Source organism: Pyxicephalus adspersus, chromosome 1, assembly GCF_032062135.1.
Source record: "Pyxicephalus adspersus chromosome 1, UCB_Pads_2.0, whole genome shotgun sequence".
In the NCBI taxonomy this organism is placed as follows: domain Eukaryota; kingdom Metazoa; phylum Chordata; class Amphibia; order Anura; family Pyxicephalidae; genus Pyxicephalus; species Pyxicephalus adspersus.
The window spans coordinates 47,767,320-47,787,910 of NC_092858.1; the positions used below are offsets into that span (position 1 = coordinate 47,767,320).

The 20,591-nt window shown below is 35.6% G+C and overlaps 1 protein-coding gene across 4 annotated transcripts in view; it reads left to right on the plus strand.

The window, feature by feature from the left end:
• The window catches only part of ENOX1 (ecto-NOX disulfide-thiol exchanger 1), a 303,768-nt gene that overhangs the window by 99,962 nt on the left and 183,215 nt on the right, over positions 1-20,591 (plus strand). For 3 of the 4 annotated variants that reach the window (XM_072410174.1, XM_072410197.1, XM_072410181.1), the window contains exon 3: positions 18,942-18,999. The exons of the other annotated variant lie outside the window; for it this stretch is intronic. The gene's annotated coding sequence lies outside the window, so the exon portion shown is untranslated. The remainder of the gene's footprint in view (positions 1-18,941; positions 19,000-20,591) is intronic. 4 annotated transcript variants of the gene reach the window in all.

Genomic DNA, 20,591 nt, shown 5'->3' on the forward strand with positions numbered 1-20,591 from the left:
ATTGAAGATGATAGCTTAATACAACAAATCAAAGATCAATTTAGTTACATTTGGATTGAATCTTCTGTCAGGACCAATCTTTAGATCAGCTGTAGGAGGACCATAGGCAATACATGCCATTAGTCCTTTGACATCTGCTTGCTTTTTTTGTCAGATCTTCCGCAGTTCTGATCCATTATAAAACATTTGTTAGCATAATGATCTTAAATATACAATTCTTTCATCAAAATTATTGTTATACTGAACAATTGTTTTTGTATGGCCTATGGTTACCTGAAGAACTTGTTGTTTTCATTTCTTTCTCTTGTCCTACCCTATTCTGTGATTATGTACCTAACACTGGTCATACACACATCAGTTACATCTACTCCATCATTCTATTACAAGTGATTTAATTTAAGGCAATCATTTTTACTGATGCAATGTCTAAATCAATTATTTGATGGCTTCCAAAACTATGAAGGCATACTAACAATTCAATATCATTGTCAACATTTTAGTGGAAACTGTAACCAAAAAATGTAATGTTTGAAAATTGGTTAGTCCCATGTTGAAATATTTGGTTGGTTTGGAAACTGTTTAAAATGAAAGGCTGTGAAGTGCAGTAAAGCATGTTATCTGTGTAACCACAATCTGGAATGTGAATTGGAAAAGTAGGACAAATTTGTTGGGATTGCTAATTTTTCTACAGCATATTTATCAGTTTAGCAGAACCGAACTGAGAGTTCCACAGTGCTTGAACAATATTTCACCCAAAGGGTACTAGGTTGTGTATACAATTCTGTCAGTGGCCAGCTTAGGCCTTATTGCATTTTAATGTTGTAATGTCATTACAGCAAGATCCCAAGTAATATTTTGCATCTGTGTGTTTCTGTGCCTTTTGCATGATCATTTACTGTTGCTAAGTCTTACCACATACAGTCACTGGGTAAAAAAGTACATTTTTCAACAAATTAATAAATAATGTGTTCCTTAGCAGGTTCTAAAATTATTTAAATCCAACCTTGGTGTCTGGACTATGTTGGAGACATCTCAACACCTTGATTCTTTTAGATTTCAGCCATTCGGCTGTAGATTTGCTGGTGTGCTTAGGATAATTGTCTTGTTGAATGCCCCAGTTTTAGCCAAGCTATCACACAGATGGCTTCACATTTGATTCGTGAATATTTTGGTATTCAGAAAAAGTCATGGTTGATTTAATGACTGCAAGATGTTCAGGTCCTGTGCTCAAATCACCAAACCTCCACCACTTGGTGACAATTGGTATGAGATGTTTGTTCTAATGTGCTATGTTTGGTTTCCACCAAACCTGGTATTGTGTAGATGCAACATCGCAAACCCAAGCCATGCTACTATAGTCCTTTTAAAGAGAAGAAACTTTTTCCTGGCAACCCTTTCCAACAATCCATACTGCAATATTTTTTCAATTTTACTGTCATGAACATAAACAATTAACTTGCTTCCTGAGGCATGTTGAGTCTGAAATGTATCTCTAATGTATGGTCTGACCATGAGGGGAACTAGGTGTTGAGTAATTGACTTTGAATTAGTTGGAAATGGTTGTATAACACTTCCCAGATTGATGGGTAGCAGCAATTGCCTCTATAAGATCATTGATGAATTCTATCCACCTTGCAATTATGTTAGCACACACCTGAATGCTGCAGACCAGACTGCCAAAACTTCTTTTATAGAGATGGTCACAGTTAGTGATGATCAATGATAATTTTAATGCTATTTACCTGCTTATTTCTTATGGACGTGGTAAGGGTATACCAACTTTTCACACACTGCTTCTACATTTTGACTTTCTAAAATAATGACGCTCTGTAATATATCTTATGTTAATGTTCACTTGAGGTTGTGTTTATCCAATTTTAAGACAAAACTAAAGGCCAGATGAGTTTTTTTTAACTTACATCCCGATATCCAAAACATTTTAATTGATTGAAAGAAGGTGTACTTTTTTTTCCCTCATGACTGTGTTCCACTTCACCTTATTTAGGGAAATCTGGTTCCTAAAGCAGTGAGGCATCAAACAATGTGGTTTGTGTTCTGATGCTAACAACGTAGCTTTTGTTCTCGGATATTATGAACATGTTAGCTATGAAATATAGGGCAGTTTGATGTTCGGAACCTGTCTTTTCCACTTAGCTGACACAATATTAATGAAAACTGCCCACACCCCAGTGCCTTAGAGAGCTTCATTTCTATAAAAAGGTAACCTTCACTGCGTTTATAGTGGCATTTCTTTTGCTCCAACGGAAACGTAACCAGGCGGCCTTCCTGGTGGCAATGGCCCTTAAGCAGAGATTCTAATTCAGATATTTTTCACAAGTTACGTGAAGGGAGAGGTCACACAGATAAGAAAGTGAACAGTATGAAGTGGTGACATTCAGCAAGTCCTTGTCTCTCCCTGCTATTAGCATGCAATGCCTGCTGTTATGTTTTATTGCCTCGTGTGCTGTACTTGACCAGGCAGGGAGTCTGAGAAGCTGGGAAGCAGTTAATGCCATACAAATTATTGTTTCCTGCTCGAATGCTTTATGTTTTAACACCACTGAAATGTTTCTCCATCCCCATGTTCACCTAAAAATTTAGACGTGAGTGAAGGAATGTATAATTTATATGTTTCCCAGGGGTAATGAAGTGACTCAGTAGGGCTCAGATTGAACTGAGAAAGAGATAGTTCTAAAAATCACACATCTCATGCAGGAAAAGTTATTTTTAAATGGGAACTGTAAATGATTCTCTGGCATTACATGATAATTAGTGTTGGAAACCTACAGTTCTGTTCTTTAGGGAATATTGAAGAAGATGTGAGTTTATCAGCACAGAAGTGAGCCTGTGTGATAATAACTGTGCTAAACCAGACCTGTACCCAAAAAGTACCTAGTGCGTTCACAGTCTTCCTGGATTGGGTGGAGGAAACAAGGCTGTATTACTTCTCTATATGGAACAGTTCTGATCTGGGTTCCAGCCAGTACTGGCCACATGTCTGCTTTAGACATTGGTTCATGTGTTCTTTAAAAGGGAGAATGAGCCAGTCTGAAAATCTAAAGCCTAATACACATAAGATGATCAATTCGATAAAGTGATTGTATCTGAGGGGGATTGAACAGCCAATCGATCGGAAGCAAGTGAGTCTTTGACCAGTTGTGTACAGGTTAGATGTATGTTGATAAATGTTGATCAAAAGTACTTGCTGCATGCACAAATAGTCAAGCAAATGTAATCAGGAGCTTTATTTCGTCCTGTGGTTCACATAATCCCTACCCTATTTTGAAGAATAGAACTATTACAGGGATAGTGGTGCAGATGTCTACTTTCTTTTATGGATCTCTCACAGAGAGAGAGGTGTGCTCATGTGGGCCAATGCATGCTCATAGGATGTTTACAAGTCTATAGCAGACAGTGGATGTGGTGTGTTGTGTGTGTGTGTGTGTGTGTGTAAATATATATATATATATATATATATATATATATATATATATATATATATATATATAATATATATATATATATATATATATATATATATATATATATATATATATATATATAATTTAAAAACTACTCTTGTCTATGATTCATGAGTCATATAGTTCCTTGGCCTTGTTACCATATTCACATATTCAGAGTTTGAGCTGTGTGCACAAAGATAACGTTTTTTGTTCAGTAGGAGGAGTTTTGACAAGTTAGTAGTAGTTGATGTCATTTTATTAGAATGGATACATATGGCTTATATCATAGGCAGAATGTTGGGTGACCTGCATTACTGTACTAAGCAGATCACCAGGTATACAGTTTTCACACCATTAGAATAGAAGAAGTTGGTCTATTTTAAACTAAATTGGTGTAATCACACTAGTATGACACCTTCCTAACATTATATTTAACCTGTTTCTTAAAACAACAAAAGGAAAATTCCCAGATTTAGCTTTAAACTAGAAGGCATATGTGTACCTCTATGTCTATGGGTCATTACTAATGACCTTAAACTCCTTGTACTTAGAGCAAATATTGTTGAAATTATAGAAGCTGCAGTAACTTCATTGCAGATTTTATATTTGTATATTGCATCATTTTCTGATAGTTAAGAAACAGTTTACTATAATTTCCTGTCTCTCACATATTAATCTATGGAGCATAAATGGCTAGATTGGTAAACAGTATAAAACATATGGGGTTTTTACTTTTTTAGATTTAAGTAGAAAGGTTTAGGTGATCCGTGGCCTAGAATTTTGTTTGTGTCCCTAAGATGCAAATATAAGACTTTCCATTACTATATGTGTATGAGATTTTTCATCTCTGCTCTTTTTCTTCTGGGCAAGTAAAACAAAACACCAGGGAATCACCAGACTAAAGATTCAGCATCTAAGGTTTATACTCGGTGTAGTGAGCTAATGCGATGTGCTCGCAGGTTCAGTGATAACAGTTCCTGTAAAACTGCGATCACTAATATGTTCATAAACTGGTCCCTGTGTTAGGATTATTAATAATTCATGCTGCCCTCCTGTGTTGATGGAAACAAAGCAGATAATATGGATCCTTTTTGGTTTATCCTTGTACAATTAAATGGAGTACAATGTATTATTATGTTTTATTTTTGTTCAATAATCATAGATCAGGATATACCTGGACAAATGGACACTTTGCAAGTTTCCTTTAGAACACAAAAAGCTTACCGGGTGGTTATAATGTGCAGACCCTCCAATTTAATAAAGATATGATGAAAAGGACAGCTTTTTCTTTAGAACAGACAAAAATGTAGGATTTTGCAACATTGTTTAATAAACCCTTCAATTCCTAAAGATCAAGCAGAGGGTATTGTTTTTTTTATTTTTCCTCAAGAAAGTTACAATTTATCCTGGACTTTTTGTGAATGTCTCCTTGCATCTGATCACATTCTTCCTTTCACTTTCTTCTTTCATGTTTTGTATGTTTTCAGTCTCATTTAGAGGTGGCACTGTGATTGGAGCAATACGCACCCAGATTGTAAATCTGTGTCATCAGTACAGCTAGATTGTGTGAAATGTACAGGATAAATATTTGGTGGGGAAAAGAAATAAATACATTTTCTTCTTGGTTTGAGCAACAGCTTGCTTATTATTTCTTAGCGTAAATTTGCTTTGTTTTCTTATTTATTTATTTATTTTTAGCTACTTAGCCCTCACTTGGCCTTTGCATAATGGTCTGTTTCAAGTTTAGTCATGTGAATTAGACAAATGCTAATAGTATGAAAAACATGACTACTGATACAAGTAAAGTTTTTAGGGCCTTTTTTGTGTATTAAAAGTTACTAATTGAATAATAATTGAAACCATGTAACTGTTTCCATTTACATATGTATTTATATTTTCTTCCCTAGTCCATAGAATTTACCTAGAAAATGTTAAAATCAATCACAGCAATTTAATTGTGTTGATATGGTCTACTGTCAAAGCCAAGGACATACTGATAATCTACTTTACAAGATTTATTCATTTGTTTTTTTTGTTTTTTAAAGAATAGTTTTTTTTTCACATTTGTGGATAAAATGAAGCAATGCATATACAGTGTTAAAGCGTTTATTATGTGCCTAGAACAGAGTTATAACTATTTCTGCACCCCTGGCGCTGAATATTCACTTACCCCCCCCCCCCCCCCCCGTGTAATACCAAATAAATTCAGAATTTGTCTAAGCTGATTCATACCATCAACGTTCTGCAGTTTCTGATGGAGATTTCATGATCCCTAATCCCATTGGAGATTTTATTGTAGGTCTTCTAAAGACATATAGAGGATTGACTGCTGAAAATATGAGTTTTTGGACTTTTAGTTTGTGTAGTATTTTATTCTAGTATTTATGTTAGTGGTAGAGAAAAAGAGACAAACATGGGATTTTATGGGCTGGATAATAGTATATAAAGTGTGTAATAAATGTATTAAGTGAGTTATATTACTGCCATACAACACACATACCATACAATAGTATAACATAAATAAATATTAAGGTGGTCCGTCCCCTTTATTGCTTGCCCAAGCAGGGGAAGCTAGTATTTGGACCAAAAGATCTAGACAGAATGTACTCTAAATTAGTCGTCGTAATAACAAATAGGTAAGCAATCTAATGCGGCCCGACGCGTTTCGCCTGAACAGGTTTTCTCAGGGGAATTGAAGGTTTCAGATTGTACAGGTTAATTGCTTTCAAAAAGGGAGTTGATAATGCTGGTCAATTAAAAGGTGATCAATGGAGAAGATAAGTTGATCGCTTGAAATAAATTTGCGTAGTGGAATTTACTACCGTGATTCAATTGGGATATGATCTCAGAGCAAATGCTATAGATGATATTAATAGCGTCTGTACAGAGAAGCCTGATGGTGGTGCTATTGTGGAAGGCCAGCCTATTTGCCTCTTTGTCATTACCACTAATTTAGAGTACACTCTGTCTAGATCTTTTGGTCCAACTACTAGCTTCCCCTGCTTGGACAAGCATTCAAGGGGACGGACCACCATAATAATTATGTTATATCATAGTTCTCCCCAGAGGGTTTTAGCCGGTTGCTCCGCCCGGCTGATTTGAATACCCCGCCCAGCTCTCATCCTCGGATGCACGGATCTCAGTGAGACTGCTCTGTGCTCTGTGTCATCCGTTCAGAGGATTGCTGCTTCCATAAGAGCGAACACTGAAACAATAAGAGGTTATTGGATACCCATGGCATAAACAACTGGGAGCACCAAGTTTGCCGTGTTTTGCCACACCCCCTTTTTTACCACCCGGCTACAGCTTCCTACCACCCGGCTGAAAAAAATTTCTGGGGAGAACACTGTTATATTATTGTATGATATGTGTGTTGTAAGCCAGTAATATAACTCACTTAATACATTTATATACTATTATCCAGCCTATAAAAACCCTGCATTTGTCTCTTTTTTTCTACCACTTACATGATTATTTTGGGTTAGGCTGCTTTTTGATTAAGGAACGGATACCCCCCCCCCCTCCTTTACCTCTTTCTTATTATTCTAGTATTTCATTTGTGGACTTTTTTTTTAAGCACACTACTAAACTATGCTTGATCATTCAATTGCACCACAGGAACTTTGTTTGTGAAATGAACTTGTGAATGGTACAGCCACTTGCTAATATGTTAGTAAATCTTCAGAGGTCAGAAAGAAACCAGCTTGGGAAGGTGGCTTACTTAGAACTTATGGTGGGAAACTATTATGAGAATTTGTTAAATATTCTGTGGCAGATGATCAAGATTTCTGTGGCATTGAGGAATATTAATTCATCCAAGTGCTTTGGATTACACAGAAGTTTGCGTTTTCCGAATCTCATTTTATCACCTTGCTAATCCCAGGTGCATTTTATGGATGACAGATCGGACAGTTTAGTAGGCTAGGCCATACATTTTAATAAATCCTCCTACTTTTCCTTCAATTTAAAAGCCTGCAATGAATCTGTTAAATCTTTTAGTATCACTATTACAAGGTATAATGGAACATGGACAATGCTGGCGAGAAAATTTCATCATTAGAATATTAGTTAAGTGGCTTTTGGCAGGATAATAGAAACATTACAAAAATTTATACAGCCATCTCAAAATTAGCTCACAGTCCTAACAGTGATTACTTTTTGTCAATTTAACAAATAACATAAAAAATAGATGGAGTTACTGAGTCTGAATAAATATTAATATTATTCCGGTATAAATTACGTAAAATGATTTAGTCCTGAGACACCTTGACTGCCTTTATTAAAAGGTAACTTATGGCTCCAAAAAAACATGCAGCCTAAGTACTAAAGACTTGTAAGGCTATAGACGGTAAATATTTGGAGTTTGAATTTTAAAGAGTATGTTAAGAAGAAAAAGAAAATGTACAATTCCATGATGTATATGATATATAAATACTGTATATGCATCTGTCTGTCTGTTTGAATCTTACAATCAACAAGTTGACGTCATTCTTTTGAAGACCTGATACTTCTTAAAGATTACAAAAATAGCTTTCAAATTCAGTAGGTCATGAAGATCATGAGCAATAATTTTAATAAACATTGCAGTTATAATTTATGAATCCATATAGTCCAGTCTAGTCAACACAATAAATTGTTTTTTTCCTCTGTGTTTGTACAGATCCATTGATATGGCTGCATATTAATATGTCCTAACACATACAGCTATTACACAAGTAAAAATGTTGGATGGAATGGCACCTGTAGGACATATGCAGTTTAGATGTAGAAAATGTGGGTAGAAATCAATCAAAATGTGTTGTCCCATTTTATTTTAATTGTGATTTTAGTGTTTTAAACTGGATATTTGTTTCCTGGATACTATGTTTCAATAGTTTTTATTGAGTGAAGGAGTCAAGGAATGCACATTGCAAGGAGATCAGGGGGTATGGAACAGGATGCCTGGGAGTACAAGACCAAAGCTGAGACAAAGGGTAAATGACGTTACAGAATAATAAGCAATGAAAAAAGTCAAAATTTTCTGGTTATATGATTATTGAAAACTATATATAAATTAATAATATTTTTTATTTTTTTTAACCAGTAAATAGGCAGTGATGCAGAATGCTAGTTTGCATTTTTTCTGCAGTTTTGAGCTCAAATAATTGCCATTCCTAAGAGCAGTGCAGCAGCAGTTTTCCATACTTTAACTAATATCGAGGTTCCCACCAAGCCTCTGCTATGCTCTTCAGTACACATGGAATTAAACGCATGCTAATTGGCTGCTGAAGACCACATTAAAACTGCTCCCCAGGTCAAAGGGGATTTTACTGATTACAGAGAGATATGCAGAATAGCATGTAACAAGAATTCAAGTGACCAGACCTGCTACAAGTTCACTTAGGTAATTGCTGGTGTGTAAAATATAACTGTACCTGATACCTGCCTACTACTCAATAAATCACAGACGTATGCCAGTGTGTGAACCTATGTTTGTTCTATTCATGTCCTTGTCCTATTCCTCTTCCTTCCTATTCATGTCCACCATGAAAATCTAGATTGTATCCTATGGTATTTTTATGACTGTTTATCGTAAAAAAAAGGGAGAAAAGCGTCATTACCCACTGCAAATAACTAGACATTAACCTTTGTTTATGAACTGTATCAAGTTAGTAGTTACTATTGTGGGTACCTTCTGTTCCTAATCTTTTGGGCATGGCAAGCATCCACTAAAGCAATATTCTTTATATTCTTAGTGTGTGAATGGACAGGCATTGGGATGTGGTTCTCCTCAAGCTGTGTCTGTAATAAATTCCACATTTTGGTTGCATCATGTGCACGGAGAGCTGTTCTGGGGGTAAGAGAGGTTAGTTTTGGTTTAGAAAGTTAGTTTGGAACTTGCAGAGGAAGTTTGTTTTGTTGAAGCATTGTTGCTGTATATAATTTACACTGGTTTCTGAGAAGATAAAAGACTGTATTGGGCAGTCAAGTAATAAAGGGAGAACGCTATATATCGTCTCAGTAAAAATAATATTGTTCTCAGGTGTAGTTTTTAGAAAAGCTGATTTTTTTTTAACTATTTTTTTAAAATTAACTCTTCATTAAAATGAAATACCGTTGATATATATAAAGGTGAATTTGGAGGAAAAAATCGGACATGAATGGCTATCACCATGCATACTGGAGGTTGTTTTTTTTTTTTAGCATTTTTGTGAGAGCCATGTGGCAGGACCTGGGATAATTTATGAAGAAACTCCTGATACCTTTTTTGACTGTCTAGCACAGAGGCTAGTAATACCCTCAGACGTAGCACAGTCGGTGCCATGTGCACCTTGTGCACATTAAAGGACTTACCCGGTATTCGAGTATTTTGCAGGGAACATTAATAAGTCTAGATGTGTTTGCAGAATGTCATATTTAGGGGTTTTACGTGATCATTATTGAAACAGTTCTACTGTTAGATTACAACAATGCTGACAACTTGTATTAACTTGTATTATTGAACCATTTAATTGATTATGTCAGCTTTTTGTTAAATAGGACTGGTGTTTTAAGGGATCTTTAAAATGAGCCGATGGGTATTGAAGTAATATTGAATAAAGCTCAGGAGAATATAAGCCTGTAAATTTAAACTTTAGCACAAGGCTGTTGAGATTGGAATATTTGACATAACACATTGTTAAACTAATAAATAAATATCAATCCTAGATAATAAGACACCTATACATGTGACAGGCTTGGGCCGCGTAAAACCTAATTTTTATATAATATGAGGGGAGGTTAGCATCAACCAACGATAGTGGGCTACTCCAAGTTGAAACCCTGAACCTAAATTCTCACATCTTCATATGTGTACTGTAACTATAGAAAAAGAGAACAGTAACAAAGTCAGTTTTGTTTTTTTAAATGTTGGTCTGTTCATTTTTGTCTTGTTATTTTTGCTGTTGTTCTGCTTCAAGACATTTAGCCATAAATCTATAAAACAAGGTTTCCTAGCTCTTTAGTTATTTGCAGTTGGAAATACCTGTATATCATTGCAAATAAAGACTAATAATGCTGATCTTTGCAATATATTAGCAGTAAGCTCCACACTATCTATCTGTCTGTCTGGTCTGGTCTGTCTGGTCTGTCTGGTCTGTCTGGTCTGTCTGGTCTGTCTGGTCTGTCTGGTCTGTCTGGTCTGTCTGTCTGTCTGTCTGTCTGTCTGTCTGTCACAATAATTCACAAATATTTTAAAAATGGATATACTTTTTTTTTTAAATTTCTTCCCATTTATTATAATCAGCAGCTACGCATTTTAATTTCATGTCGTCTAAATTTAACCAGTTTTGGACTTGTATTTAGGTGTGGAGTCCAGCAGTTTCTGGTGCATGGTATCCTTTCATCTGCAGTAGTTTTGACACATATCCAGCTATATAATTTTAATATCACCAAGTTAAGCAATATGCATGCAAAGCAGCAGCAACAAATCAATGCTCAGTCAAAAAGTCCAGTGTGACCTTTAATATAGAATGCAGAATCTCACTGCATCCAAATTACTCCATGTTTTGTCCTTTACCTTGGTAACATTAATTTTCACCGTTCCAAGGAACCTTTTGGAGGTTCTAGTAAATGCATCTTGCTGATGTTCTTATTGATTTTCTTCCCACATTCATTTTGAGAGTGAGGTGAACACACTACAATGTGCTGCACACACACAACCATACAACTTCCAGGGAGGACTCAGGGATTTTATTGCGTCACATTTCTTCTGGTCTCGCATGGACATTTTTCAGCTTTAATGTGACAAGCACACACTGCTGTTTTTCTAAATGCATTACACATACTTCATGTGAAACATTGGAGGCATAGGGCCAATTGAAAGCACGTTACACTAATGGAACATTGATTTATAGAGGGAGCAACTTGGAGCCGGAAATTTTTACTTTTGCTCTTCAGTTCTGGAAACAATTGCAGGAGCATACATTTTTATTCCTAGAATAATAAAAAAAAATCAAGCTTTACCAGGCCTCTTCAGTCTGCACTTATCACAACCTTTAACTGGTCAGCGAAATATTTTGTATTCAAATAACTGAATAAAGACATTTTCAAATAGAATTTTGGGGTTTACATAAGCCTATTGTTACTTTTTGGAATGGTTGCATTTTTCTGTGTTTAGATAGTAGGATATTTTCATATGAAAGTTTGGATGCCTTGAAGCCTTTGTTCCTCAATAACAGTGTTTTCTGTATAAAATGCACAGTGCAATAAGAATGCCTAATGTATAGGCTCGACTTAATAAATGTTGAGCACAACAGGGGAGGCTACTGCAACTTTGAACATTTTAACATGAGTCATGTGAAAATCAAAAATCAAAAATTTTACTTTATTTGTTTCTGCAATGCTTCCACCTGAGAAAATATATCCATTTTCTTTAGGAATTATCGCTTCAGCATTTTCAGCTATTTATAAAACTGCTCACTGCATTTTTTCTGTATACTTTTGCCTGTTTTCAAGAACAAAATAAAAATAATCTAGCAAAATCTATTTTTGCTGGTGAAGTTCATAAAGATTTCCTATGTGATTTGTTTTCTAAAATAATTTACACCACTCCAAACTGCAGTGCATCATATACAGTGGATAAATTGCACTGTGTTTTGACCATCCTTTTTTTATGTTTTAATATCTTCTCTTATCCGTCCTAATTTAGAATTGTGGGCATTAAATTGAAAAACTTTTTCACCAAAAATTTGCTATTTTCTTTTCCCTTAATAGGTTTTGTTTATTTTTAAAAAGGAAGTACTGTAGCCATCTAACAGACGTCAGTGATACCGACACCTGGGCCCAACTCTGTTGTGTCACGTGTGATAATTGAAGACTATAGATGTGCTTTTTTACAACTGATGATATCGTTGTTGTCTGCAGAGATTTTCTGTCACTTTGGATGCTCCTTATGAACAGCTTCTTTTTCCCCTTAGAATTCTGATCCTTTCACCTTTTCTGTACCGCAGAAAAATGTCAACCGTAGTAGAGATGAAAGTTGCAGTAGGTTCACTTGTGTGGAGGCAAAGATGGACAAATCTCTCGTCTTGAGATCTCATAAAAAAGGCATTAACTGCAATGGCATTTTCATGGCTGTTACAAAAGTAAAAAAATAAAGCTTAATCAACTAAAATGGGAAAAGACAAATGAATAAAACCCATGTGTCAATCTTTTTATAATATAAAAATAAAATTGTCCTTGTTATAGATGGCCATCACCAATATGAACAAGCTGAGACATTTAACATAAACATTCAACTAGACCAGGGGTCAGCAACCTTTACTATCAAAAGAGCCATTTTGCCTCCTTTTCCACTAAAGAAAAATAGTCTGGAGCCGCAAAACATAACACAGTTTATAAACTTTTAAAAGTTTTAATATTTTTTTAATTTTACCTGTTACAACAAGTGTGCTTGTGTAGGCCTACTTTGAAATAAATTAAACACTGAACTATGCCCAGACAACCAGGTGGAAGACACTTAGTAGTTAGTCAGTAACAAGAAACTTAATTAACAACTTCGCTGAGCAAGATGTTTCAAGGTAAGAAGATTCAAGGTAAGGATGGAGCAAATATTGACCAACTGATAAGGAGGATATAACTAGTCTCGACACAACTCAATTATCCTCAAAATATAGCAAAAACACAAAAACAACTTAACCTCGAGACTCAGCAAAAATATATATAATTCAAAATTATATACCTTTCAGTTGTTTTTCGCAGAAGGGTCAGGGGATGTCCCTTCCACAAGAAAGCTTGCTTACCTGTCTTTGTAGTAGTCGTTTCGCTAAACTGCACATGCTCAGTGTAAGATGCCAGGATATGTCAGACATCTTGACATCCCTGGAGCTGCTGGGACTGAACTCTTGTTCATGCGTTATCTAAGCCTGGCCAATCAATATGGCTGAAAATCCACAATCCGGGAAGAGGAGCAGAAAAGGATGGCAGCCTTTGTGGCCGAACAAGGACAGGTGAGTCCATTAAAAAAATCAGGCAGGTAAGATTATTTTATTGCAGAAGGAACATTGCCAGTCCTTTCTACAAATAACAATCTGCCTAGTCTCAATATTTTCTTTCTAGAGTTTAGTTCCACTTTAGGGTCTGGTTTGTGCTAAAATGAATTTGAATTGGCTGTACTGATATCTGTAATGAGTCATCACTGCGTTAAGCTTTTCTGATTTATTAGACGCTCAGATCACAGTATACATGTGCTGGGACATTATATGTGCACCAAACTTGATATTTCTTGGTTTGTAATTTGTTTTAGTGAAGCAGGGGGATGAGGCATTTTGAAAAGTCATGACTATAATCTCTTTATTTTCTTATTTGTGGACCCTTTTTTATAACATTCTATATTTAACAGTTTTTTTTAGCAACAAAACACAATACACAAATATCCCACAAAACGTCATAAAAAATAAAACGACATTACAAAAAGAACATTACTAAAGTAATAGTGTAAAAGGAAAAAAAAAAAAAGCAAAGAGATAAAACAAATCAAAGACACGCAATGAACAAAGTGAGCAAATAGGATAAAACACAAGAGAGCGAAAGAGGAAAGGAATGGCCAGGAAAACTGTGAAAGTAGCGTTTGGTCACCCATGTAACATGGTCAGTGGAGGAGGTAAGAGGGGACCCAGAGACTCTGAGAGCATTTAGGATGCAAGTCTCGATTCTGGGCCCCAGTGCCCCCTATATTCGGCAGATTCTTGGTATTGCTTCTGGTAGAACCAAATGTTACAACAGTTTTCTTTAGTGTTTTGAAGGGCAAATGCAAGTTCTTTTATTAGTATAATTTCTATCACTCTCTGAAACCAGAGAGTTATGGTAGGAGGGTCTAAAAATCCCCACAGCACAGACTCACAAGACCTGTCTGCATTCACCAAGTGTTTCACAAATGAATTACAGTAAGACTTGAGGGGTCCCTCCTGCGATCTGTGCAGGAAACATGGTCTGCGGCTTTGGCTGGTGCGAGGGGTCCTTCTCCTTACCCCCCTGGGGGTGGACTGGCCAGAGCCACGGACCACCGCTGGTCTCCATGCTCTTGCAGCCCACCTATCAGATGGTTGGGGACCCCTGCGCTATAGGGTCCCAGGCCATCCTGGAATCCTCGTTTTCCTTGGCACAGAGGAAGCACTGGGCATCACCATCTAGTCTAGTATTTCCATGACATAATCTCAGCTTTGTGGCAAAAATACTTTATAACAATGAGGCAAAACATATTTAGGCATATCGGTCCTAAATATATTTTATATAGGTTTTATGTTTGCAAAACTTATTAATTATTACAACAAAGGGTAGGTGGTTTCCAGGTACCTAATAACATAGTACATAAGAAAAGATTATTAATAAATTAGACAACTGTTCTGTAGAGGTGATCATAAATAAAGCAACGTATTGCATATTTATGAAGGACATTGGGACTGCATTCATATAATTGTAAATGATAACTGGACACATTTGCATTGTTATGGGAAAAGTTCTGGATGTGCATTAAATCTACATGCTGGTGTTTCTTCAGGAACAATCAGGATTTAGATGATGGGCTTTGCCTGACTATGTTCCATATATGCAGAACGGTTTATATACCCAGTGACAATTAGTTGCTATCTTACCACTAATCTGTGTGCTAGTTTAAATGTCTCCTTCAATGCATTGCACTTTGTGTACAAGCTTATCTTTTCAGACAGTTGGTATTTCCTTATTATGTGTACACTATTGTCATTGACAAAACTGTTCAATGCCGTTTTTTAATATCTTATCCCTATGCTTACAAATCCGTTATCAAGTATTTGAGTGATCCATCATAATTTTCTCCATGAATCATGGCTACATGATTGTTTATCAGAAGAAGTGAGATGACTCGCACGATGAATAGTATAATGGCATGTCACATGAATTGATGGTATTGATGTTGCTGTAAGAACAAGCTTGATACACCTTTTCTGTTCCTTTTATGTGTTAATTTCATTGCATTTAAGAAAGCGATTCCACTCAAACCAGCATCCAACCAAATCAATCAATCTGTGCTGATGGATGGCAAACTGTACTTTATTGCTTGTGTGTAGTTAAATTTATATCACGAGACTAGGAAGCAGTACATGATTTTTCAATTAGGAAGATTTTAGGTTAAAAACATCATTTCGCGTTCACCTTCATGGTCCTTCTGTCTACCCAAAATTCTTCAGAGGGATTTCAAACTGAACTTTAGACTGATATAAAAGGCGCAAATTAAAGCAGCCCCATAGACTTCATTACACCTGTTAATGCATTTTTTTCCATAATTTGACTTATAAGCCTCTTGCACTATGTAGAGCAGAGCTAGAATGGGGGAGGGTAAAGCAGCACAAGAAGCCAATCAGATGTGTTGCAATGGAAAGAGCATCCCACTTGGAGGGGAGTAACAAGTGAGCTTACAATTATGCTGCGTTTTCTTACATGGTCCAGTCTCAAAGGACCTGTTTGCCTGGAGTTTTTTTTTTCCTAATAGAAAATATGTAGTTTCTCAGTACTGCAGATAAGTCACTAATAAATCCTATACACTAAAGTGTTCTCCCCAGCCCATTATAGCTGGGTGCACCACCCGGCATTATTTCAGCAACCACTTGGCTGTTTTTGGGTGGTTACTGAAGAGTTGAGCACTGAACTACTGAACTGAGACCTGCTGATAAAATAAAATAGACATTCTTTGTCTGATTGAAGAGACAATATTGGATTGATTTTTTTTTTCTGTATGAAAGGACCACTAATAAATATACCGGTATGTAGGTATTAAGTATATTAGTATTCAGTAAATAGACGCCTTGTCTTTATTCCTGTATTTTTCCTTGTTCAGGACCTTTGTAGAGGGGCAATGGAACACAGTAGATAAATGCAGCATTCTGTTGACATCTGTTGAAGATTCTTCTAAGACCTTTCAGAATTCATTGACTTACAGGTGAACCCCCTCTGGTCTACATTTTGCCTGTTTTGAGTTTCTTTCATTTTCCTATAAGTGTGTATAGGAAGAGTAGAATTTGTGGATGCTTAAAGCAGTTGCAGTATTATTATTTTTAACTTATTTAAAACTATATGCATTTGAAATGATTGATGTAAGGAACCCTGTGAAATGCATATTTTTTATTATCCCTTCTCAGCATAAAACAATCACACGGTATAGTAGTTTGCCTCTATGGTCCGTGGATGTGTTCTTTCTTGTTGTCTATTTATCTGACATATATTAAAATGGTCTTTGACCTCACGTGACCTGCATTTCAGTATTTTTAAATATTTGCCTAAATAAGTATTCCCCCCAAAAAAATGTTGTTGTTGACCTTGAACATAAACCGTCCTTGTAATGTCAAAGTTTGCAAATGTTCATATTTTCCTATATGAATGACCATCATCAACTAAACTACATGGGTTCCTTTAAAGGTTGGTCCACTTCCAGTTGGGTAGATTGGGGTCCATTGAATCACCTACCAACATCTGATCTTTTATAGATTCTCTGGTGATGAAAGGGCACAGCTGCAATAAAAAATAATACAATAATAACATATATGAGAACCCAATCTATCCAAACATAAATTACCATTTATAATGATTCCTTGAAGTCTGCAGGTGTAAATGCAGTCTGGGGCCATGGAAATGAATGCAGTGACGTGCCTAAAATAAAATCTACATGTTTCTTATTGCCTGAAAAAGAATGCTCAGCAATAGTATTCAGAGCCAACAAATATATATGCAGCACATGATATAGCCAAGCACAGCTATTTGCATTAAGACATCAATATGTGGAAATTGTGTTTCACTGGGGATGCACGTCTTGTTGTAAAATATGTCTCTTAGCATTTATCCAGGCTTGAGAACTAAATGTATTGAGTGTTGAGGAGTGGAATGCATCTTACCTCGGGATAATAATTTTCACCATGATTAGAGGTGTATAGCTTTGTCTCTTCATGTTTGTGTATCACAGGCTCAGGACAGAATACACTTTCAGAACAAGCCTTTTTCTTTCTCTCTCCTTCAATATCGATTTGAAACAGTTGCATGTTGAGCAACACAGGAAAGAGTATCCAGCGATTCTTTTCTGTACGCCAATTAGGCTTTTGTAATTTAAATGTTGCCTTTTCCTGCTGATATGGAAGCTTTCCTGGTTAGCTGGAATATTCTCATCCGGCATTAGAGCTGTAATATAATGATTTATTAAGGCAGTGGAAGAAATATTGATCTCACTAATGGCTTCAACCCTGGCACATAATGCTTTACATTTTACTTAGCTTAAAGGGCCACATGTTTTATCTGTCTATTTTTGTATGCGACTATGAATATTTACATTCTAAGGAAGGATTAGTGTTCTTGGCAGTACTGGAGGTAAGACATACACAAATTTAATAGGCACAAAGCTTTCATCATATCTGACTGTTAAATGAGTATTTTCCATTGTAATACCTTCATGATAATGCTGTCACTTGTTCCCTTCCTGGAAAAGAACCCAGAATCTTGTCATTGAGCAGCCTGTTGCAATGCAGTGTGCATAGTATATGTGATTTATTTTTGTCTTTTATCATGTTTGTTTCTCATCTATTCAATTGTTTGATGCAAGTTTATATAGGTTAAATATTTCCAAGTCCTAATTTTGGGATTGGGTAAGCAAATGTAAAAAATATTATTTTTGTATGTTGTTTTCCCTCAGTTACTGAAATCCCAACAAAATGTTTATATAGTTCTCTATTTTTTCTACATTTTACTGCATTAAAATGAATTTCAATTACATTGCTTTGACGCTAGTTCACCCTTGATCTGTGTCAGCTAGCCATTTTCCCAAAATATGGCATGTAGCCTTTTGTTACAAAAGGTAACACAATGAATGCATGGTTGAATGGTAAACACAACAGGCCGGAAATATGAAAGCTCTTTAAAGTTGGAAAGGATACACTTCCATCAGTGAAGCTGGACGATCCAGCAAACCTAAAATCCAGGTCCATGATTCAAAACATATTCTAGCTAAATAGCAAAGGACTTCCAGGTTTGCTGGATTACCCAGATTCACTGATGAGTGTATCCTCTCCAGCCTCATATCTGTGCCATGGAAATCTTATGTTTTTAAATATTATTCTCCTTGTTTTTATAGTGCATAATAAAAGAAAAATTGCTAAAAATGCCGAAAAAATTCTAAAATACATAAACATATAAAAACACATACAGTAACACAGTCATTAAAGAAGCCAAATAGGACAAAATCCTTCAGGTTATGAAAAACAATAAATATTAAAAAAAATATATATATATATATATATATAGCTTAGACATGCTTTTTGTCCCCTGTGTATTAGGTGTAGCAACACCTATCCAGTATGTTGCCTGTCCTACTTCATATCTGTTTCTGTGACTTCATTTGAACATAAAAGAAAGGTGATTGAAGAACTGTGACTCTTAGAATTAAAATCTAAACTGTATTTGATGATTATGTAATTCTTTTTCTAATGTTCATATTTTCAGTAACAGGACAAGTAAACATTTGAAATGTGAAGACTCTGAAGACAAACTTAGGAAACAGGTACTATTCCTATATTTCCAACAACCATCCATTTTTCATTGTTTCTGCTTACTGCTAGGAGATACAAAGCTTGTTACTCCCATTGAGGGAGGATAATATACGCTGTATGTATTCGCAAATTATTGCCCAGTGGATTTTCTGGGGCCCGCTGTGAAGAATTAGGCTTTGCCATTTGTTTCACCTTGAATCAAAATCTAGTTCTGTTTGCAGAAAAAAATAAATATCCTTTTTTTCCATTTCACTGTTTTGTTTAATCCATAAACTAAAAGTATGGAGAGTTCTTCAGCTCTGTAATCATTTTAAGGTTTGTTGCAAAACCATCTCCCCTGGGATTAGCGTACCCAGTGAAGGTCACATGATTTTCTGTTTCTTTTTTCTATAGAAATTGCATTACAAGGCACAATATTGAATTGTTTCCTCATGATTTTAAATGTATTCAGTGCTTTTATCAAAATGTTTTCACTGGAGTCTATTTTCGGTCTTGCTCCAGTACATTTTTGCAAGCTCTTTTTAAAAGTGGCATTATTTAAAAGAAAAATGCTGACTTACATTCAGAACCTGTAGCATTATTAAGTTCACTATGCCTTTTTTTCTTGTTGGCTTTTGGTGGGTTTTTCTTTCAGTTTTTTTAATGTGGATTTTATTATCCTATGTTATTTTATGGGGGAATATTTCTTAGATTGGATTTAAACATTACAGGTGCCGGGGGAATTACCATTTAAGTAAATTAAGGTTGATGTATGTATTGCTACAAAGAGAAAATGGTATCTTGAGATGGTCATAATCCTGCAATTCAACATGGTAAGAATGTAAAAATAAAATGTCTGCTTGGTTCACAAGTGTTCAGGGTGTAAATTGCCCCCCCCCCCTTGCCAAATCACCTTAATATGTGTAAAATGCACCTAAAAGAAAAAAAAACTTGCTTTACCCTTTATATCTGCTATTAGGTGATTTGGAATAAGAAAGGGGCCAGGGCTGTGTAAACAGACCATGTGGATTAGTGGAAAGTAAATGTTACTTACATAGAGTAAAATACTTTATTAGCTGTCAATAATGTCAGCTGCTTTTTGAATTGCATTACAAAGGCATTCTTGAACACTAACCCTTTCATGAAGTAATTGATGCATAGCCACATTTAGCAGTCTGCATGCATCATTTAACAAAAGGATAAGTAATTTGCATACCAAGACATATAATATGTTGTTGGGGGTAAAAAAGGCTTTGTTGGTGCACTGTTTTAATACGATAAATAAGATTTTTTAGGCTGGTAAAATATAAATTACTTTTTTTAAAACGTTTTAATAATTTTTAATACTGTAATTGTATTGTACAGTTACCATATAAACCAGATTTTGGTTTTGGTTGTTTTTACCAGAACAGGTATACTGATTGTATCGAAGATATTTGTTCTGGTCACTCATTAGTGATAGTTAAAACATTTTTGGTTTCCTCTGACCTTTGCCTGTTTTAATATTGGTCAGAAGGACCAATCTGTGAATTTCCTCTGTAGACACCACTAAAAATCTGACTGAGGTATAGGTGAACTCTGTGAACTGATCCTAATAACCATTGTTACATAAGTAAAAATGTTG